Below are 21,345 nucleotides of genomic sequence, written 5' to 3' on the forward strand. Positions count from 1 at the left end.
TAGCTTATTTTAGTTCAGTTACTTTCCAACATTTTTCATTTAGTTTATTTTGATGTATTAACAAAACTAAAACTAAAATAATGAATAAAAACTGCATATATTTCCATCAGTTAATTAACAGTGAATTAAAACTTTTGTAGAATTATTTATTTAAGCTAAAAATGTTCAGGTGTATCACAGTTGTGAAGGTATTTGATGAAGCTTGAAAGCTTTGAGATGAGGAATAATCAGAAAATTCCTAAACTAGTCATTTATTTAAAATCTATTGATCTATTTTAGACACATTTAGTGGAAAGCCATTGTAGGTTTTAGATTATATTTTTTAGACTAGACATTTTATCTTTCTATTTTCAAAAACCATGCAAAAATGGCCACTGTTGTTAACATCGCTTTGTAAATCTCAAAGCAGTTCAATCTCACACAATTCTCATGACATGTAGCTATATGTTTTAATCGCTTGCTTTTTATAAATGTAGCCACATGATGCCATAGAAAGAAAGGTTCCCTGTGTTAGTAGCCCTGCCTGTGCTCTCAGTTTCAGCAGGTGGTGCTATTCAACAAGCATATGGATTCAATTCAATCACCATTCAATCATATGGATAGACCTTATTCAGAGCAGCGCCATGACAGGTATGATTATGAAAGCGAGGCTGTGAGGTATGGACTGCATCCTCTGTAAAACGCTGTTTAAAGCGCATATATCACTTATAATATATATATATATATATATATATATATATATATATATATATATATATATATATTATTTTTTTTGTCTACTGAAATTTCTTAGAAAGATGTTTTTTTGCAGTGTTTCGTCATCGGAACAATCCAAAAACACATTAAATAATATCAGTCGCCTACAACAATGAAGATCTAATATATCAGTCGCCTACAACAATGAAGATGTAGCCTAGACTCACAGCCTCGCTTTCATTCCTGTTAAAAATCAAAGATGACTTTAGGTCTATAATTCAATGATAAGATATGACACTCAGCCTCCAACTAATTAATGTTGATCATCAACCCCCGTAATACTGAAACAATTCACTAACTAGGGTAAACACAATCTAATCTAATGCTGAAAAACTGTGCTTAGGGGGCTTTTTGAGCACAGACAGATGATTAATGCTGCCTCCTTTTGTCTAATTAGTGTCTGGGCAAAATTAAGCCATTTGCAACCGATTTCATTCCCCCTCGGGATATAGATAAAGTAAACGGACCTTATTTTGTGTTAAAACCCCCGCTTTTCTGTTTTTATGCTAGGTGTTGCCACGTGACTGTGTTGTTCATTGCCTGGTAACGGATAATAAAGCACTTGTACAGTATACACTAATATCCAGATGAGGGCAGTAGTGCGTTACTGTCTGAACTTACAGAGAGACTGAGCACAGCCACATTTTACACTTTCCTTAAAATATATAGATAGAAAGGCCATTTAAATTAGATCTTCACAAAGGAAGACTAGCATAATAATTTAAAGTAGGCTATTATAATGTTTCAGCACCTGCTTTTTATCCGATAGGTTCTTTTCACTTATGATTTGCAATGTCCTGCAGCACTGATGCTAACCGCTAACAACATGTGCCAGTTGTTAAAGTCACCTCACTGTACATCCACTTGAGAGATAACAAGAAAAAGCAATCAAATTCTCAAATTACCAACAACTTCCCATGTTCAGCTGACTGTCCAATTATCTGCCGGCCCTTGATACAACAGCTAGTGACGCAAATACAATAAAATGCTTACACTCTGGGCTGAAAATGACTGTCCTTCAATCAGTGTTGGATTGTGTGTCCTTAGAGATATGCTGCATATGCAGATGAGCTGCTTAAAGAGATGCATTGGGTCATAAATGCCCAGTGCAATTAAAGTCTTCAAACTGGGGATGAGACTCCGAGTGATTTATCAAAATGAGCCTCTTTCCAGTTTTTATCTGGGGCGTATAGGGAAAAGTCAATGCGTGAGACCTTTCATAAACTCTTATATGATGCAAACCAGTCAATATCCTGCTTAAAACTCAAATGTGCAATCTGTAGACGGCTTAAAATCTTAACTCTTTGGGGAAAGCAATGGGCACATTCATGCAGATTTTTGGGAAATGAACGTTTTTAAATATTAAAGGTTTCAAAGATTTACTTTGACCATATATTGGCTGTTCATGCATGCTGTCAGGTTATATTTATGGCAGTAATTTTACTGTGTTTAATTGGAATATGAATATTTTAATGTGTAGTTTATACCCTTAAGCTGTAAGAGACTGTCAGAAAATGGGATTTTAATCACAGAATTATAAAGTGCCCTTAGAAAGTGTTAGACTTTAAAATAATAGGATTTTGCAAGGTTCATTTTTGCATAGTTATACAAATATGAACTTGTGAAGATTCATAAATCTGATGGGAACGGAGTGGACAATCGATTTTTATTTTATTTTCAATCAACAAAAAACAACTTTTAGATTGAATATTTAACAATTTGAACATTTGACAATAAGGATTTATTTGTTTACATTAATAATGCATTAACCTCTGTGTGTGTATATATATATATATATATATATATATATAGGCCTATATAAATTCAAAATAGTGGCCCCAGACTTTTGGACCCCACTGTATCTATTAGCGTCATCAACGTATCATTAGTACACTGAAGACTTTGGCCACTCTCGTCTACTGGTTTTGACATAACTCATGTTGTTTTAATTCCTCAATGGTTAAGTCATATAGAGAATCAGGGTAGTCTGGGGCCGCAGTGCCTTTTTTGGGAATGTCATGTGAGAGCGCTGATGCCGTTTTGCCTGAAAATAAAGTTGGAGCTGTCTGGAAGTTGTGGAATGTGTAGCCGGCTCAGGGCCAGCGCTGTGTTTGGAGTCAGCCGGGCCGAATAGCAGAGGTTCTCAGGGACACCCAGACAGGTACCGCTGATCTACATCCTTCTCCTCCCACCACATGCAATATGGAAAAACACTTCTAAGAATAGCTTTTATCACAGTTGAGCAATACTGTGAATCGAAACGCTTAGGTCCATCATCTGATGACAGCTCTTATTTTCTGCTGAAGGGAGGACATTGCTGCTGATGTTCATGTTGCAGGACCAGTGCTTTGATGCCCTTTGGCAAAGTGTCCACACTAATGGAGAAACAGTCTTCAGCATCTCCCACTGGAATCTGAAAGGGAAATGAAACTTCTGTCATCATTTACTCCTCTTTGTGTTACTCAAAACATGAAAACATTTTCTGAAACACAAGAAGAAATAAGAAATTAGATGTTATATATATATATATATATATATATATATATATATATATATATATACACTATATATACACTATATATACACTAGGTCTCATATAATTTGTTTTATTTATTTCAATAACCGGAATGATTTTTAAACATAAAAGAGATAATGGCTTTTTTAATACAATGAAAGTCAATGGGGATCATACAAGTACCATTAAAGTAGTCCATTATGATATATTCCAAGTCTTCTGCAAAGCTTTATGTGAGGAAGAAAACAAATTTAAGACACTGATGATCTTGTTTGACAGCCATGCTCACCATTCATTATTATGGAAAACAGCAGCTTGGACATTTTTCTAGATATCTCCTTTTGTGTTCCACAGAGGAGAAAATGAATACTAAAACCCTTGTAGCTGCAAAGCACCTCACTTTATCTCCTTCTTCAAAACATGTCTTTAAAGACCATTTCCCCTTGCTCTGTAAACTGCCTAACATGTCTTACAGCAAATAAAAAGTCACCCATGCAGAAACAGACACTCTGCCTTACAAGCAGATCCCAGAAGGACAATAACAGTTAATTCCTTTCATTATTTTATTCCCATTGCAGGGGGTTATAAATTTAACAAAGTCGTCTAGAAACTATCTCAGAATCTCCCAGGGCAGCCCTAAGGTTTAATGGAACGTGCATGATCTTATCTTTGGGAAGGGCCATTCAGTTATTGGAGGATGAGAAAGGAGTGGAACATTAGCCCATTATCATCACCACAGTGAATATGTGTTTGGTGGGCATTAAAAAACTGCACTGCAATCAATGAAATAAATTCCAGCACTGTATCTTATGTAAAGTAGAAATAAACGTGCGGATGTCTAATGGTAGGCTAACAGACGCTTTGTTTTCAGAGTGACAAAGTTTGAAAGCTGTCCCTTGTGAAAAAGAAGTACACTTTAGCATTATTTAATTATGAAAATAAGATACTTTTAAAGAATATATTTAAGGACTTAGGACTTAAGTACATCTTGATATTCTTTTGCCTTTGAAATGCGGTTAAAGTGTACTGACGCATGTACTAAGCATTTATTGTAAACTAAAATATACTTTAATGTCATTTCTATTGAAACTTGTATGTCATGTATTTAAATACACATAATTTGTCATGTCTAATTACACATTTGTTATGCAGTTGCTATTTAGTACATTTAAAATATATTCACTTTAAATTTAATACTGAATAACACAGTACAGTTAAACTCTTAATCAAGAGCTTTAGTTTGTTAGTCAACACATCAAAATATGCGTACTTCTTTAAAGCACAACAAAAGATTATTAAAACATAATGATTTAAAATGGAATTTAAAGTAAAACTTAACTTAATTTGACATTGTTAAAAAAGTGCAAAAGTACAATACAACACAAGTGCACATTCAAAACAATTAAGCACGTCTTTTTCTCACTTTTTCTCAGGGCGGGTTGTGGCAAATTGGAGAATATTTCATGATTTGACCTGTCAAATGAACATTATGAAATGCACATTTGTCACATTTAAAGGTGTCATATTGAGTGTACATTCTGAGTTAATACAGCAAGTTACTTTGTTTGTCATTTGTTGTTGTTTGCGCTTCACATTGTGCTTGAGAAACCTCTTACCTACAGTATAGTAAAACATGGCTTACGTATAATGGTCTAGTTATCCCCTGCTAAAAGAAGCCTTCTACATCAGTCATTCAAAAGTAGAGCAATTTTCTTTTTTCAAGCAATTATATTAGATGTTTACCAGTGCCCAATTTTTCAGAGGGCTCTTAAAATCATGAAAAATACTTATTTTGCCTGTCTACTGTCTTTGACGTCACAGCTCAGGATAGTGAGATAGATTCTAATGAAGGACTTGTGACTGTGTGCGTAATTCATATTTGTCAGTCACATGACTGCCGTGGAGTCCTGGAGGGTAAAACATCAAGAACTGCCACACAGGCCATTCGTTTCAAGCCACGAATTGATATAAAGCACCTGCAGTATTTAAATCAATAAAAAGAGCGGTGTCGTGGTTATGTTCCATTCTGTTTGCTTTTATTTTTACATTCTGTTCCATTTCCTTTAGTTCCTGTTTCTCCACTTTCATTTTCAGTTTCCTTGGTTACTGATTATGTCCTTGTTTGTTTCTATACTTATGTATTGCTGTCTCCTGTGTCTAGTTTAGTTCCCTTGTTCGTTATGTGTATTTATAGCCCTCAGTTTGCAGTCCTAGTTTGTTGGTTATCGTCTTTGTTTTTTGTGATCTCCTATTTGTTCCTGGTTAAATTAAAATAAAGAGTGTTTTTAGAACTGGCATGCCTTACACACACACCACTACCTTGACACACCGCTCCTTCTGTGTGTTCTACCATATCAGCCTATCACGCCAGCCCAGAGTAGGTCCTCGAGGCACCTTTGATTTTGACCATTACAAACCTTTTGGCACCTTTTGACCATCTATCATTGTGGTACCTGCAAGGCAGAGGAGGAAAAGCTCATCAGCCCCGCACCTCCACGGATCCTGAGATGAAGCCCATGCCCGCCACGGAACCAGAGCCCGATCCCGTGCCCGTCATGGACCCTGCGCTACAGCCAGCCACAGTGTCCATCCCGGACCCAGAGGCCCGAGGCCAGAGCCTACGCCAGGTCCGTCCAGGAGGTGGTGCTTGCGGCCCAGTCCATCCCCAACCCAGGAGCAGGCCACTACCTTATTGAGTTTGTGTTCTGCAGACCCAGGTCCCAACTTTGTCCCCACCCTCGAATTCTCTCCTTGTCCGAGGTCCCTCTACTTGGATGACCTGGTTTCGCCCAGAGTCCTTCTTCCTCCACTGTCCCCGTCCTCTCTGCTGGCTCCTCTGGCCTTGCTGCTGATCCCCTCCAGCTCTCCAGCTCCTCCTTGGACTTCTCCACCAGGAGCTCTGCCTTGTGAGATGGATCCCATGGCTTCACCCCGGGCCTCCAGACCCATGAAGCTTGTCAGCTCGTCGGCTTCACCTTGGCTCTGCGCACCCTCGGCTCTACCGTGGTCCATCCTCCCTTGGGCTCCACAGGGCTCCCTCGATCCCCCAGCTCTGCCTTGATCAATCATCGTCTTGGTTCCGGCGTGCACTTCTGTGCCTCCGGCAGTGCCTCAGCCCTCCACCCCTTCAGCTCCACTGTGCTCCTTCTTCCCTCTTGCTCCACCTTGGTCCTCGCTAGGGCTGTCACTTTACGTTCGAAAATCGATTGCACAATCGATCGGACCAACCAACACAAGTTTCGAAAACGAAAATAGGGAATCGATTTTAACGGCCTTCTCTCGGAGCGCGTCCAGCTCGTCACGATACGCCCGCAGCGAATGCGCATCACACAGCAACTGCAGGCTCTGACAAATACACATAACAGCAAATTATCCTTGTAATGTGTCTCTTTTTACTACAAAAATGTGAATTCTGCCGGTATTCAGACAGTCTCATGCATACAGATTCGGGCTACGGTCTACAATCGCCTACGTAGGCGAAATTTGTTTGACATTTCTAATCGTAAACACAGCCATGTTGAAGCCTGCAGTAATGTTTTTCATTGATGTTATGGCAATCCACTCTGCTTATTGTTTTTCGGAAATGTTGTACTCCTGTTTGTCATTGTGCACGAAACTTCACGCCAATAAATCATCAGAAATATTGCTGACTTGTGCGCGTCTCAAGCGCCCTCTTTACGTTCGTCCTAATGCCTGTTAGTTGTCTGTGGATTTGCCTATATTTGGCGTTTAAAATGGAAACGTCTTTAGACATGGAAAATCGATTTTACAATCGTTTCAATGAACACTTATGTCTCAAAAATTCTGATAAGTTTTTTCACAAAAGTGACAGCCCTAGTCCTCGCTCCCTGCGGTGTTGACCTGGTCTTCCACAGGCCTTCCAAACCAGCGGCGTCACCCTGGGCCTTCTGCTCCGCCTGGGTGTCCACCTCGTCCTGCTCCACCTCAGTCTGTCCTGAGGTTTCCACCCAGACCATCCGCCAAGGCTCCACCTTGGCTCATCCCTCTATCGGATCCACCGTCGCTTCTTCCTCTGCCGGCTTTCCCAGGGTCCTGTCATCTGCCAGCTCTTCCTCGTCCACCTCCAAGACCCCCACCCTCATTCCACTGTTGGACTATTATTTATGGCACGAGGAAGCTTTTTGCGCATTGTGTTCATATTCTGGGTTCATTTGCTTGCCTGTTTATTAATAAGGTGTAAACTGAATTTGGTCCTCCAATATCACTCTCTTATGCATTAAGCCACGTTAATCATTTTCTATATAATGATTTTCTATGGAAAAAAAGCTTAACGTATAATTTAGTGCATATTGTGTTCATATTCTGGGTGCAATACCTGGGTATTATATGCATGGTCCATTAGGTGTATACTGAGTTTGGTCATTTAATATCACTGTTTTAGTACATTAGAACTATACTTGGTAAAAATAACTGGTGGGCAGCGGAGGAAGCCTTGTTTTGCCATCCATGGCATTTCTATGAGGATGTGACGTCATGTGAAATCCATGAATTGCGGTGCCATTAGCCAGTCAGCATAGTCATGATTTTACTGCAGCTCAATGATTGGCTGTCAAAAAACTGAGTGCACATGAGCAAAAATGGCAAAATTCAAATAGCCTGTGCCAGCCGAGCCACTAACATTGAGAATGCTATGAATACTACTACTTCTACTACTACAGACTATAGCTTACGGCTTTATTAGTGAATTTCCGTTAACAATTATAACATCACGTCAGTAGAACAAAGGTTAAAACACGTTTAATAATGTTTTTGAAAGTATACAAAAATATGAAAGTTTTAATTAGGAAGAACATTGCATTGTGAGTCTCTTTCAGTGCAGTGTTATTTCTGGCATTGCACAGAGTCTTTGATGTCCTTTATCTGTCACATCTGTGCCATATATCAGGGAACACGTGTGAATGAGACATAAACACACTAAATAAGAGCAGATTCAGTTTACAGCTGCACAATCGAAAAGATCAAACAATGCGCCCATCAGCAAGCTGGCAAAGGGGTCAAACTCCAGCAGCTGGAGGTGTATGTTTGCCAGGCTTGAGTGTGATTGCATGTGTTTGGAAACACTTGTTAGCGATTTATGCGTGTACTGAGCATCATGTTAACTATCCATTGATATTGTCACCATTATATGTATTTTATTCCCTAATGTGCAGAATCTCATTAGTTTCTAATTTAGCGAATATGGTGTGTTTGCTCCAAGCACATTAACTGAAGTGCTGTGAACATGGTATCAGAAACTTCAGCATCCCCGTAGCTGTACACCAGAGAGAGAGAAAGCACACATGTGGGTGTCATACACAGGCTGGAGACTGGCTCACACTGAGCTATGCAACATGAGAAAGAGAGGAGTCCTGGAACATGGCAAGAATGATGTTTTCTCTTCATAAAATCCCTTGTTTTCTGTCACATGGTGAAAGGACACAAGCCGACCCAATTCCAGCCTCTTTGCCATGCCCTTTTGGATAGGGTTCAGATACTATAATGTCAGCTCTGTTGGCAAAGCTTCAATTTGCACAGTGTGACTCCTCACAAGAGCAGGGCCAAACTGTTCACTAACAACTTGCATTTAGACGGCTTTCGTCAAAGTATTTAAAGAAGAATCAGAGGAGCTGTGACCATTGTGACCTTGAATACACTATGAATACATCTGTTTGAATCTGTTTATTAAGTGCTTTTAAGGCAAAACACTACAGGCAGGCAAAAGCGCACAAAAAAATGTGTGATTTTGCGCTTTTTTGCTTTTTGTCTTCTTTCAGACTAGTGGAATTTTTTTATTTATGTTCATTTTATTACACTTAGGCCTGGTCTCACAAAAAGGGCTTAGATTAAGCCAGGATTAAGCCTTAGTTCAACATTTAAGTAGCTTTTATAAACCTGTCTTTAAAAAAACAAAAAAAAACATCTTGAGACAAAACAATGGCAGTGACATATTTTAAGATATATTTTCTTTACTGTTAAAACAGCTCAAACATGCATTTTAGTCTGGACCAGGCTCAAAGGATTAGTTCACCTCAAAATGAAAATTTCCTGATAATTTACTCACCCCAATGCCATCCAAGATGTTCATGTCTTTCTTTCTTCAGTGGAAAAGAAATTAAGATTTTGAGGAAAACATTTCAGGATGTTTAGTGAATCATCGGTCCCATCTAGTGAAACGATCGGTCATATTCTAAAAAAAATAAAAATCTTCGACTGCAACAATTTGGTTACCGTTGAAGTCCATTGTGTGGAGAAAAATCCTGAAATGTTTTCCTCAAAAAACGTAATTTCTTTTCCACTGAAGAAAGAAAGACATGAACATCTTGGATGGCATTGGGGTGAGTAAATTATCAGGAAATTTTCATTTTGAGATGAACTAATCCTTTAAGCCTTTTCTATGAAACTGGGAATTATCTATTTGCGTCTGTAGATTTCCGTTATAATACATCTCTTATTTTGTCAAGAGGAGTTTTTTTTCTCATGCACTGAGCTAAATCACTGAAGTTCACACACCAAACTTTAAAGTTTTATTCTGATCTATTCAGAAGGTTTTTACAGTTTTTTCTTGTATCATTCATCATTTTATTTCTAAAAAATATGGCACATTTTGTTCTGGCTGTTGACGGCATTTTCTAATTTTATTGAGTAATAAACTGAAATATCCCCTCTGTAAAAAACAAGAATTTTGAACCTGGCCATTGTTTAGATTTTTGATCTGGAAATGTATGCAAATGAGTATATTTGTATATTATTTGCATATTTCAACATAACATTTCAGAAAACTTTTAATACAAAACAAGTTTACACTTGTTTTTTTTATTTAATTGCCCCTTACCCAGTATGCAATTGTTGCAAGTGCTATTATTTATACTCTTAGTAACACATGTTCTTTCCAAATAATAATATTTTAAAAGTTAAGAAACACCACACTTGTGGACACAGTACTTACATGTATACAGAGCATTACTTTAGACAACATGTATTTAAAACGTCATTATGAACCAATGTCAAATCATCATGTTATGGTGACGTGGCATTATCTGAAATCCTTGACCTTGTGAGGACACTTTTTGCTCCCCATCCGGAAAACAGGAAAACTAAATCATACTAATTGATGTTTTGTGAAAATGTAAAAATGCAGAAAGTTTTGTTTGTAGGTTTAGGGTTTGGGAATAGAATATACAGTTTGTACAGTGCATTATGTCTATGGAAAGTCTTGTGTGTGTGCGCACGTGTGCGTGCGTGCTTGTGTGCGTGTGTGTGTGAGAGAGTGTGAGAGTGTGTGATTGTGTAATCAAATCCACTTAAAAGACATAAGATGAAAACTCAATTAGCTTTGCCCCTTGTGGTCGCACTGAGGATCTACTTCTAATCAGAAACATCCAGAGATGCTATAAAAGAAGAACACTGAAGTGTTTTCCGTTACTTCCCAGTGTTGTGCTTCATGGTAGACTGGCATAAACATATCTTCTATTTTATTAATCATCCTGTTTTTCCGTTCAGCAGCTGTGGGTCACAGATGGATGCAGCATGGACACATCTGTAGCTGAGCTAAGTTTCTCTGAAATAAATAAACATTTCTTCCAGAGATGTTTCCAAGCAGTGATTATTAACCAAGTGTGCACGTAAAAGGGAAATTTGAAAGATTGCTGTTTTTGCTTTGTTACCCCTAAAATATGAATATGCTATTCAAATATTTGGATGGCCAAGAGATTAATATACATAAAAACAATTGATCATGTGTTTTTTTTTTTTTTTTTAATTAACAACACAATGGGTTAAATATATAAATAAATAAGACATATGGTGGGGGTGATGATGATGATGAAAATAATAATTTGTGTTTTGTCCATGGCTGACAGTTGTAGCAGAATACACACACAGGGAATTTATTTATTTATTTATTTATTTACTTACTTATGTATGTGTGTATTTATTCATTTAGTAACTATTTATTTGTTTGTTTGAAAAGACGCTATTGAGTCCAAGTCTGTTTAATTAAAAAATGAACCACTGTAATGACCATTTTAATAACATCAGTGAAAATGCAAAGTGACATCAAGAGTAATTTCCGCTAAAAGAAACACTTCTGTTGTCAAGTACTTGAGGACACCCTGTTTTAGAGCTGATTAAGATCAAATTTAACTTGCTAAACTTGTCTTTAGTTCGTTGGACATAGTATCTGAGATCTGTAATGGCAGCATATTAGCCAGTCTTTTACTGTACTGTCCATGTGTGAATGAGGTCATCAGCAGGAGCTGGCATTCTGTGCTAGTCCTTCAGCCTCCACAGTAGCTGGCAACACAATGTACAGACTCACAAAAAGAAGTGCGAGAGAGAAAGAAAAAGGAATTCTTGATAAGCCTTGAGCACAGAGGAAGGCATGATGGAGAATGCCGGCTATGCGGAGCATTCACAACAATGTGTAGTGTCACTGGAAGGGCCCCACAAAAGCGCTGTTCTCTCAGCTGTCAAAGACGCCATTGTGGCATGAGCCGAACAGAACCAACCCGCCAAGAGTCTTTATCACCAACACATTCCACTCATGCTGCCCCCTGATGCACAAGAGAGTGCATTCCCCTCCATTCACCCTCTCCTCGAGTCGGGCCGATCTCTCTCGGCCCTTCTTTATTACACCTGTCTCCAGCTGTCGTGCAAGAAACGGGACGGACGCTGCCGGAAAGCGGCGGGTCCTGGGTGTTGCAAAGAGCGCTCAGCACCTGAACAGAGTTGCGCTCTCTCAAAGTCCCATGACAGCTGATGTGTCCTGAAGGAATGACGCCTCCCGGGGCACGGTGTCAGTCAAGCGTGGGAAGCACCAGTAGACGCACGCACGCCACCCAAAAGCCGCACCGCAGCTAAGATTGTAATCTCTTTGAGGAAAAAGTGGGATAACAAGGGCTTTAGCCTGCTTATCCCTCTCATGCTTCAAAGCAAGGATGTGTCGCTCAGCAGAGAGGAGCTCCTAACAGGATAAGACATCTCAATCCTTCGGGGAAGTGATACAAATTGGGAGCTAATTCCATTGTCCTGTATTCACCCAGGCATTGTCTTGCCAACCAGCTTCAGTCCTCGACAGCAACAGGGTTGCTCTCTCAGGGTCCTGGCAGGTTTGCTTGTTTAGGGCTTGGCCTACCCACTGAGAGCTTGTTCCTTGCTTGCCCAGCCTGCTGGGTTGGGGTAGGGTCTGGATCAGATTCCCTGCCGGGCTTGTCTTAGAGTGAGCGACAGGAGCCCCGGCCCAGCTCTACACACACCCACCTCCTCAACTCAACTTCCTTTGGGCTCCTAGAGCAACTGATTGACACTTGTTTAAAGGGGTCTGGCTTCACGAAGACATTTGACATATGTGAGATGCCTCCTTCCTGTCATGTCTTCCCTCCCCTGGCTCTCCTGACTGTGTTAATGGGTGCAGGTGGCAGCATGGGATATGAAGTGAGTAAATATCAGTGCAGAATGAACGAGGTGGCGAACAAGGGTGACCACATCAGGGCTGCGTTTCCCAAAATCACTGTAAGTATAAGTAGATCGTAGAGACCACTGGTGCCAATGGTTTCTATGATCTTCTTATGGCTTTCAGTGCTTTTTGGGAAAAATAGCACAGGAATGTATTCTTTTCCACTTATGCATTTGGCTGACACTGTTATCTAAAGTGATTTGCATCGCATTGAAGGTGTAAGTTAAACCAATCCCTGACCCTGGGAGTCAAACCCATTATCTTGGCATTACAAGCGCAATGCTCTACTGTTTGAGCTACAGGAACGCACGACTCCTCTTTTGGAAGACTCTGAAAAAAGTAGGCGTTTAAGCCTGAATCAGGAATAGAGGAAGGATTACTTAACAAGATCCATCCATTCTTCAAAACCACCATTGGTTTTTGGATTATTGCAGGAAATAAGCCCTGTGACCAACAAAAGTTATCGATTCTTACATGTTTAGTTCATTATGATAATCTTCACAAATGAACACAACTGTCGGCAGAAGTAAAAAGATAAAAGTAGGCTGTAAACAAACTACAATGTGGTTGCATTTTCCCTTAAAGTTTGAGTTAGAATAGTTTGCAAGAGCACAATCATAAACACAATGAGGTTGTAAAAAGCAGACCACTAAGTAGATGAGTTTTCCTGTTTGTTGTCCATTTCATGTCCCTGAAAGCCTCTGTAGTCCCATTTAGCCACTTGTTAGCAACCACCATTATAAAGACGAGTTAAGGCTTTAAAAAAAAATCATGAGGAGGTATTACTGATGTATTTAATGTCATTGAATAAAACATAATACTATCTTAAGCTTGTGTTAATCACACACCTTATTTCATGCATTTAGCCAAAAAACAATTAAAAAACGATTGATTTCAGTGCTAAAATGCTAACTCGTTTCCGGGGTTTGGTCTACAAACATATATCATCCCTGCAACACTCTATAGGGTCCCGGGGATCCAGGGGCTTCTTCCAGAGTCTTGGTCTGAAGTATATCAGAATGGAGGAACAGCACAGGCAGTAGATGCTGTGCATTATTAAATTGCAAAGTTGAATGGCTAAGGGCCGGTCCAGTTGATGAGCCTAATTGGGGACAAGACAGGATTTTGACGGATCGCTTCCTGCATGAACCTTAGCGTCTGTTCTAACTCAGTTAGTTGACAATGGCCGTGTTTGTAGGGATAGGGTGGAGTGTGGGACCACTGTGGGAGTGCATTGGCAGTTTGTAGATTTAGGCTGATTCGGATCTACAGGGGGCCGTCAGAAACCAGCAGGTCAATGACAAGGGGAGGAAAAGAGCACCCCCCACCCAACACAACACTGACATTGTATCTTTCCGTCATTATTAAAGGAATAGTTCACCCAAAAATTAAAATTCTGACTTCATTTGCTTACCTTAATGTCATTCCAACCCTCTATGGCTGTCTTTTTCCAGCACAAGTAATATTGTATTCTACTTTTTATGGTGTTTTTATGAAGAATGTGACACAATATCATTTAACAAGTGGCCATTGTAAGGGTATATTATGCTTTTGTTTAATATTCAACATAATGAAATGAAATGTGAGCAGTGTCGACTCGATTCCAGTAAAACTGTCCATCAACAGGTGAAGCAATTTATGATAGCCTATTCATGTCATTGCCATATGAATGAGATATGCAATGCTGGACTAAATTTATTTGTCATGCTGCTTGTACCTTAAAGCTGCTCTAATCCAGTATGGCCTGGGCAACGGTCTCAGCCTCTTTCCCTTGGAGGTCTTAAGGAAGCTAGTGATGAATGACTGGGCTACATATTACAGGCCAATGATGAATGACTGGCCTGCATATTACAGTGGAGCTCTGGCTGGTGAACTCTTCCCTATTACCTGCGTTGAATCATTGCCTGTGTTTGTTTGGTTTATGTGAGAGACTGCAATGTCAGAGTCAATGCAGCATTCCTCTGTCTGCTACATACCTCAGTGCTGCTCAGCCACGACCTCTAAGTGATTTCAGATGCCTGTCTGGTACTCCTGTCTGTCCTAAACTCCCATGTCAAGTACCATCTTAAGTTTTACATGGCTTTTATTTTATGGCATTTTCCTGTTGTGCACAACGCCTTCTATTTAGACCATCAATCATCAGTCCGAATGTGAGTAAAATTGCTTTGGTGAGTAGATGGATTGACTTGCCTGTAGTTGACAGTTAGTTTATAGGAGCAGCATCAATAGGGTACCTGGTTTAAGTAAGAACAAAAATAAGACACTTGCTGATGTAAGTGGTGTACATGATTCAAATCATAGACATACAAACTGTCTAATAACAGAAACATCCATCAACATCAGTGCCATTGCTTAAAATTATTGGCCCCTAAACAAATTTTTTATTGGAGGGCCCTCCATTCCCAATGAGCGGACCACCTCGCTTTGATTAAAGGGTTCGTTTACCCAAAGATTTTAATTCTTTCAATTAATTACTCACCCTCATGTCATTTAACGCAACTGATGTGTGTTGATGAATGTTTATATGTGAATAAAAGCCTAAATTAAATCTGTTCATCATATAAAGCAATTGAGTCTCTTCAGAAAATTTGGACTAAACCAATTCATATGGGTTAGTTTTATCTCTTTATGAATTTTCTGAAGCATCAAAAGTGGTAGTTGTATAGCAGTCAATGGAGGGACAAAAACCTCTCAGATTTCATCAAAAAGATCTTCATTTGTGTTCCGAAGATGTACGAAAGTCTTATGGGTTTGGAACGACATGAGGGTGAGTAATCGATGACAGAATTTTCATTTTTGGGTGAACTATCCCTTTAAGTTGCCAATATTTATATACGTAAAAAAATTACAGTTGGATTTAACAATTTTACAATTGTACCTTAATAATTGATGACGGGCACACCCAAGGTTTTTCAATAATTCACTTGCCCGGAGTAAATTATTCTGCTTATACTATGGTTACCACACCTCAAAACATTGTTCAGATGATGTATCTTAAGACATTTGTCAAGTTTTTGTCATTAAAACGCTCTTGTGTGTAGAACTAATTTCTTACGCATCTCATCCCAAGCCTCTGTTGTTAATTCCAAACTTCAGCCGTGCGTTTCCCTGAAAAAAATTGCACGCCTCAGAACGTTCGTAAACCAATCAGATTCAAGCATTCAACAGCCCCGTAGTATAAGATGCTGTGAGTGACCTGTGCTGTTTGTTCCAAAAATACAAGGAAAAATAATCCCATTGTCATAAATAAAACAAAACAAATGTTTTTGATATTTAAATGTTCTAAATTCTCCCTCAGTTAATTTTGGACACGGTCTACCGTGTATCATTTATATCTCACCAGCATGACAGTTGTTTTTCCTTTTTAGCCAACAATGTAATTGCCGCTTGTAAGTAGATTTTAAATACATGGTGGTGTTGTGAATTTACATTCCCCTGAGTTTGTTTACTTTGCTGCGGTGGTTGTTGAGGGCCGGTTTAGGCCTCGGAGAACACAGTGATCTCATTGTGAGCATGAGAAGCCCGTGGCCCGGCACTGTGATTGAAAAGCGCAACATGCCAAACAGATGTAGGGGCTGCACTCTTGCTGAGCCCACTCTGCCCGTTGCCAAGCGCCTGAACCCTAGAAACAGGTGGAGGGTGCCTACTAATCTCTTATTAAAGAGGAGAAATATTTTAGCTATGCATATGCTCCGCTCTGTTATTCTAGCCTTTGGCTGAGCACTGCCTTTCATTACCTAACAGCCAGGGCTCACAGGCTCAGTTAAGTGCCTCTGGCTAAGAGGGAAAACAGACCAGAGAAAAGTCATGTAGTGCTTCTCCCATGGTAAATCACGCTCCCATGGAAAATTGGTAATTTGAAAAATGAAGTAAATTTTACCCAGCACAGCTCACATATCGATGACATGTCATTCAGGGAAAAGCAAACCCTGTGCTACCTGATTAGCCATGTTGTGTTAAGGAGCATTTATCTCAATGCCTACAGAACGCAACAGTGTCCGTCCACTTTTTCAGCGGCCTTTGGTTCTGGAACTATTTATCTATAGTCGTTTTTTCCCATAGGGCTTTTTAAAGGGTCTGAATGAACTAAACTAACCAGCAACAAGGTAAATCACAACATTACACACTTTGATTTGAAGCAAAAGAGCATTCGAAAAATTGTCTTGACAAGTGTACAAGACTGTCTTAACGACTCTAATGCAGAAAAGAACTACAATCCCATGAGGCATTGCGAACGACATTGACGGAGAAATATAAAACTATTGATTTAAAGATGTTGATTATATATATAGAAACAATGTATTTTATGTTTATCGCAATATATGCATATATTTACAAATATTTAAATAGTTTGCGTGTTGCTTTTGGTGATATTTGCTTGTCACATTTCTGGAGATTACTCTGCAGAATCATGGTTAATGTAGTTTTTTTCCACTGTAAAAACGTGATTATAAAAAAAAACAAAAAAGTTAAAATAATGCAGGCTGATGGCTTCAGTAAAAGCATAAACCATTAATGATTAACAACCACAGTAGTCTTTAAAGTCTTTAAAGGTGTATCATTAAAATTCCCCTATGAAGAAAACAAATGGGATTTTTACTTCCAAAGCTCTTAAAGCATCCCTTCAGTCTTAAAGGGGTAGTTCTCCTTAAAATCTTTATATGTGTTCCACTGAAGAAAGTCTGTGGTTAACAGGGCTATTGTTACTAGACAAACCTTGAGCCCTTGGAGCACGCAAGAAGCAAAGATGCCGATTTCAGATTCTGTAAATAACTGCAATTAGGGGAATGCTAACAGATAGCTTTCTCCATGCTAGTAGAAGTCCTGCATTCAGCCCAGTCAGGCTGCTCAAACAAACAGATTGCAATTTGCATTGTTGCCACTAGTAGCACAGAAATGACACACATTTAAAAACAGAGATTTTAGACAGGCAAGAGAGATTGAACTGACCCAGCAGTGGAGTGAAGATAGAGTGATTGAGATGATAAACCTGTTGAAGAATCAGACTTCCACCTGCTCACTTCATCCATCAGCAGAACACAGAAAGTTTAGACATGAGCAAAGGAAACAGAGGTGCTAGACTATGAACGGGAGAAGGCCTCCTAATGAATGTCTTCCTCTCGTCAGATGACCGTGAGTCTCAGTGATTAGCACCACTAATGAAAATGTTTGGTCTTCAGCTCTTGGGAGGAAAGAGGAATCCCTCTCTTAAAGCTTATAAGCACTGACCATGCCCAGACCAAATTCTCTATCTGGCTGGAGGCCAGAGCTCAGATATTTGAATAACTCTGGCTGTGTGTCTGTATCCAAATTAGACACCACAGCCTTGCAGACTGGCTCTTCATGGAGGGAACTGGAATGTTTATAACTGAGTTTTGCAGGAGGAAACTTTGTATTGGACTCTAGAGCCCTACTCAGATTTCCAACATAGCATTCACACTTGTGACAAGGATAAGATGGATATGATTTGGAATAACATGTTTGGGACTGGGCAGGCATTTTAAATTTACTTAGAATGAGCAAGAAATAAATGTTTTTGGGGAAAGACTGATTCACTATGCATTTCCAAAGCATGGACATTTTTTTGGTTAAAGGTGTATCATAGATCACGAGGAGTCTAAATATTTCTTGATTTATTGAGGTAAAAGAGCTTGACATACAATGAAAATATACTGTGACTTTCAGAAGTCAAATCTCTACAGTAAAAACGAGCATTTATTTGAACTAATTGTAACTTTCTGATGTCCGATGAATAGATTTGAACTTATGACAAATGTAAACTTCACTAATGCCTATTGAGCAGTATAGACGGTATTATTCATAAACACCAGAAAAACGAAGGAAAATGTATGTAGAAATTTGTGCCGTGTCTGGCCCTGTGTAGCATCTACTGCTCTTCATATTCTTTGGAAGGATCCTGACATTAGAAATAAGCAATTAAACCAGTTTGAGCTGCACATTTACTCATTTGACATTCATCCAGAAAAACTTAGATTGGATTTTATCAGTGCATTCCCTCAAAATCGAACCCATGACCTTGGCATTGCTAGCACCATGCTCTACTGTTTAAGCAACAGAAACTCATTTCAGCACAGGTTGTTTTGTGAATATGTCACAATGTAATTCAGGCTGTTATTGAAGGATGGGGCTTTTACAACTAAAGTATGACTTTTTGTAGCACTAAGATACTGTACTAACATTATTAGTGTACTTTAAGGTGAAATAATATGATATGAACCTATAAAATGTGGCACTTCTTGTGTTCACACTGAATTGATTCGGACCATTTAAAGTGTTGTTCATTCTGAACAATAGTATTGCCACCATAACATGCAAGTTAGGAAGTGTCCCAAAGGAAGGGAATGAGAATAGTGTTTTCTGTGTCCTGGTGAGAATGCCGAATGTGAGGGGTGGGGAACCTGTCTGAAGCCTGATACCTCCTTCAGACTCCCTCATACTCTTCTTTTCATCATGTTCCTCTTGTGTTCAAGTTGGGTCACAGCTGCCAGGTCTGTGAGTTAATTATTTCACTAAATGTAGCCAATGTGTTTTCTAAATGTACTCTTATTGGTCTTAATATACTTGAGATAAAACTAATCATTGTACAAGATAAAAAATATAAATTTTCTCATCTGTCTTTGAACGTCCAAGATTATAAAATTTGTAGTCCTAAATGAGATCTTATTTAGACTGGGGTCAGGATGGTTACTGGCACGAGGTCGGGATGACATCACAGCAATAGCAAACCACAACCGTCCAACGATCCAATCAATTCCTGATGGACAAAATAATTTGTTCTCGAGAAGCCGGTTCATATGGTGGTCAAGAGAGCTCACCACACTGCAACTGAAGAAAACACATGCAAATAATAAAAACACAAGCAAATTAAGAAAACATCTTCAGTCTGACAACACATGTGCTGCAAATACACAACCAAATACAGAAACAAGGTGCAAATACTCACAACGCACATCAGAATGTCAAAATAAAAAATAAATCACCTTACAGGTCATCGACAACACCACTGACAAGTAGACATTGAACAATAAGCGGTCCCAGCTAGGTTGGTCACTTCTTGGGGTCCCCTTGAAACATTTATCTTTCTGTGCTATTTTCAGCATGTTTCTGTATTTGGTTGTGTTGTGAGTATTTGCAGTGTTTCTGTATTTGCAATGTTTCTGTATTTGGTTGAGTTGTGAGTATTTGCAATGTTTCTGTATTTGGTTGTGTTGTGAGTATTTGCAGCGTGTTTCTGTATTTGGTTGATTTTTGAGTATTTGGATTGTTTCTGTATTTGGTTGAGTTGTGAGTATTTGCAGTGTCTCTGTATTTGGTTGAGTTGTGAGTATTTGCAGTGTTTCTGTATTTGGTTGTGTTGTGAGTATTTGCAGCGTGTTTCTGTATTTGGTTGATTTTTGAGTATTTGGATTGTTTCTGTATTTGGTTGAGTTGTGAGTATTTGCAGTGTTTCTGTATTTGGTTGAGTTGTGAGTATTTGCTGCATGTTTCTGTATTTGGTTGAGTTGTGAGTATTTGCAGTGTTTCTGTATTTGGTTGAGTTGTGAGTATTTGTAGTGTTTCTGTATTTGGTTGAGTTGTGAGTATTTGTAGTGTTTCTGTATTTGGTTGAGTTGTGAGTATTTGCAGCATGTTTCTGTATTTGTTTGAGTTGTGAGTATTTGCAGCGTGTTTCTGTATTTGGTTGAGTTGTGAGTATTTGCAGTGTTTCTGTATTTGGTTGTGTTGTGAGTATTTGCAGCGTGTTTCTATATTTGGTTGAGTTGTGAGTATTTGCTGCATGTTTCTGTATCTGTTTGAGTTGTGAGTATTTGCAGTGTTTCTGTATTTGGTTGAGTTGTTTCTGTATTTGTTTGAGTTGTGAGTATTTGCAGTGTTTCTGAATTTGTTTGAGTTGTGAGTATTTGCAGTGTTTCTGTATTTGGTTGAGTTGTGAGTATTTGCAGTGTTTCTGTATTTGGTTGCGTTGTGAGTATTTGCAGCTTGTTTCTGTGTTTGGTTGCATTGTGAGTATTTGCAGTGTTTCTGTATTTGGTTGAGTTGTAAGTATTTGCAGTGTTTCTGTATTTGGTTGATTTTTGAGTATTTGCAGTGTTTCTGTATTTGGTTGAGTTGTGAGTATTTGCAGTGTTTCTGTATTTAGTTGCGTTGTGAGTATTTGCAGCTTGTTTCTGTGTTTGGTTGCATTGTGAGTATTTGCAATGCATTTCTGTATTTGTTTGCATTGTGAGTATTTGCAGCACATTTGTTGTTAATCTGATGATGTTTTCTTAATTTGCTGGTGTTTTTTCTATTCGCACGTGTTTTGTTCAATTGCAGCGCATTGAGCTCTCAGCCATCATCGTAGGTTCACTCGGATATATGTCACAATAGAGAAGACAATTGCAACTTCCGTTTCATGCCAACTTTAAATAATTGACCTGGATAGAAGAGTAGACTAGTACAATGCAAGTACGCTACCTGATAACAGTCATTTTGAGACATAAAGCGACGTAGGCTAATATTCAATGTAGCTAAGTATAAAAGTTATATATGCGGGCTATTTCATTAAAATGTCCTAGCTGTCTGGGTGTTCATGGTTGGGATCCAATAAAAAATATTG

The 21,345-nt window shown here is 38.9% G+C and overlaps 1 long non-coding RNA gene across 1 annotated transcript; it reads right to left on the minus strand.

The window, feature by feature from the left end:
- Positions 1 to 2,926: 2,926 nt before the first annotated feature.
- Positions 2,927 to 17,815, minus strand: LOC311088734. The gene is made up of 3 exons (XR_014607557.1): positions 17,676 to 17,815; positions 3,455 to 3,498; positions 2,927 to 3,169 (listed from the first exon to the last, which is right to left on the minus strand). It is a non-coding gene; the product is annotated as an uncharacterized lncRNA (long non-coding RNA).
- Positions 17,816 to 21,345: the final 3,530 nt, after the last annotated feature.

This window comes from Abramis brama (assembly GCF_963993115.1).
Source record: "Abramis brama genome assembly, chromosome: 8".
Taxonomy (NCBI): domain Eukaryota; kingdom Metazoa; phylum Chordata; class Actinopteri; order Cypriniformes; family Leuciscidae; genus Abramis; species Abramis brama.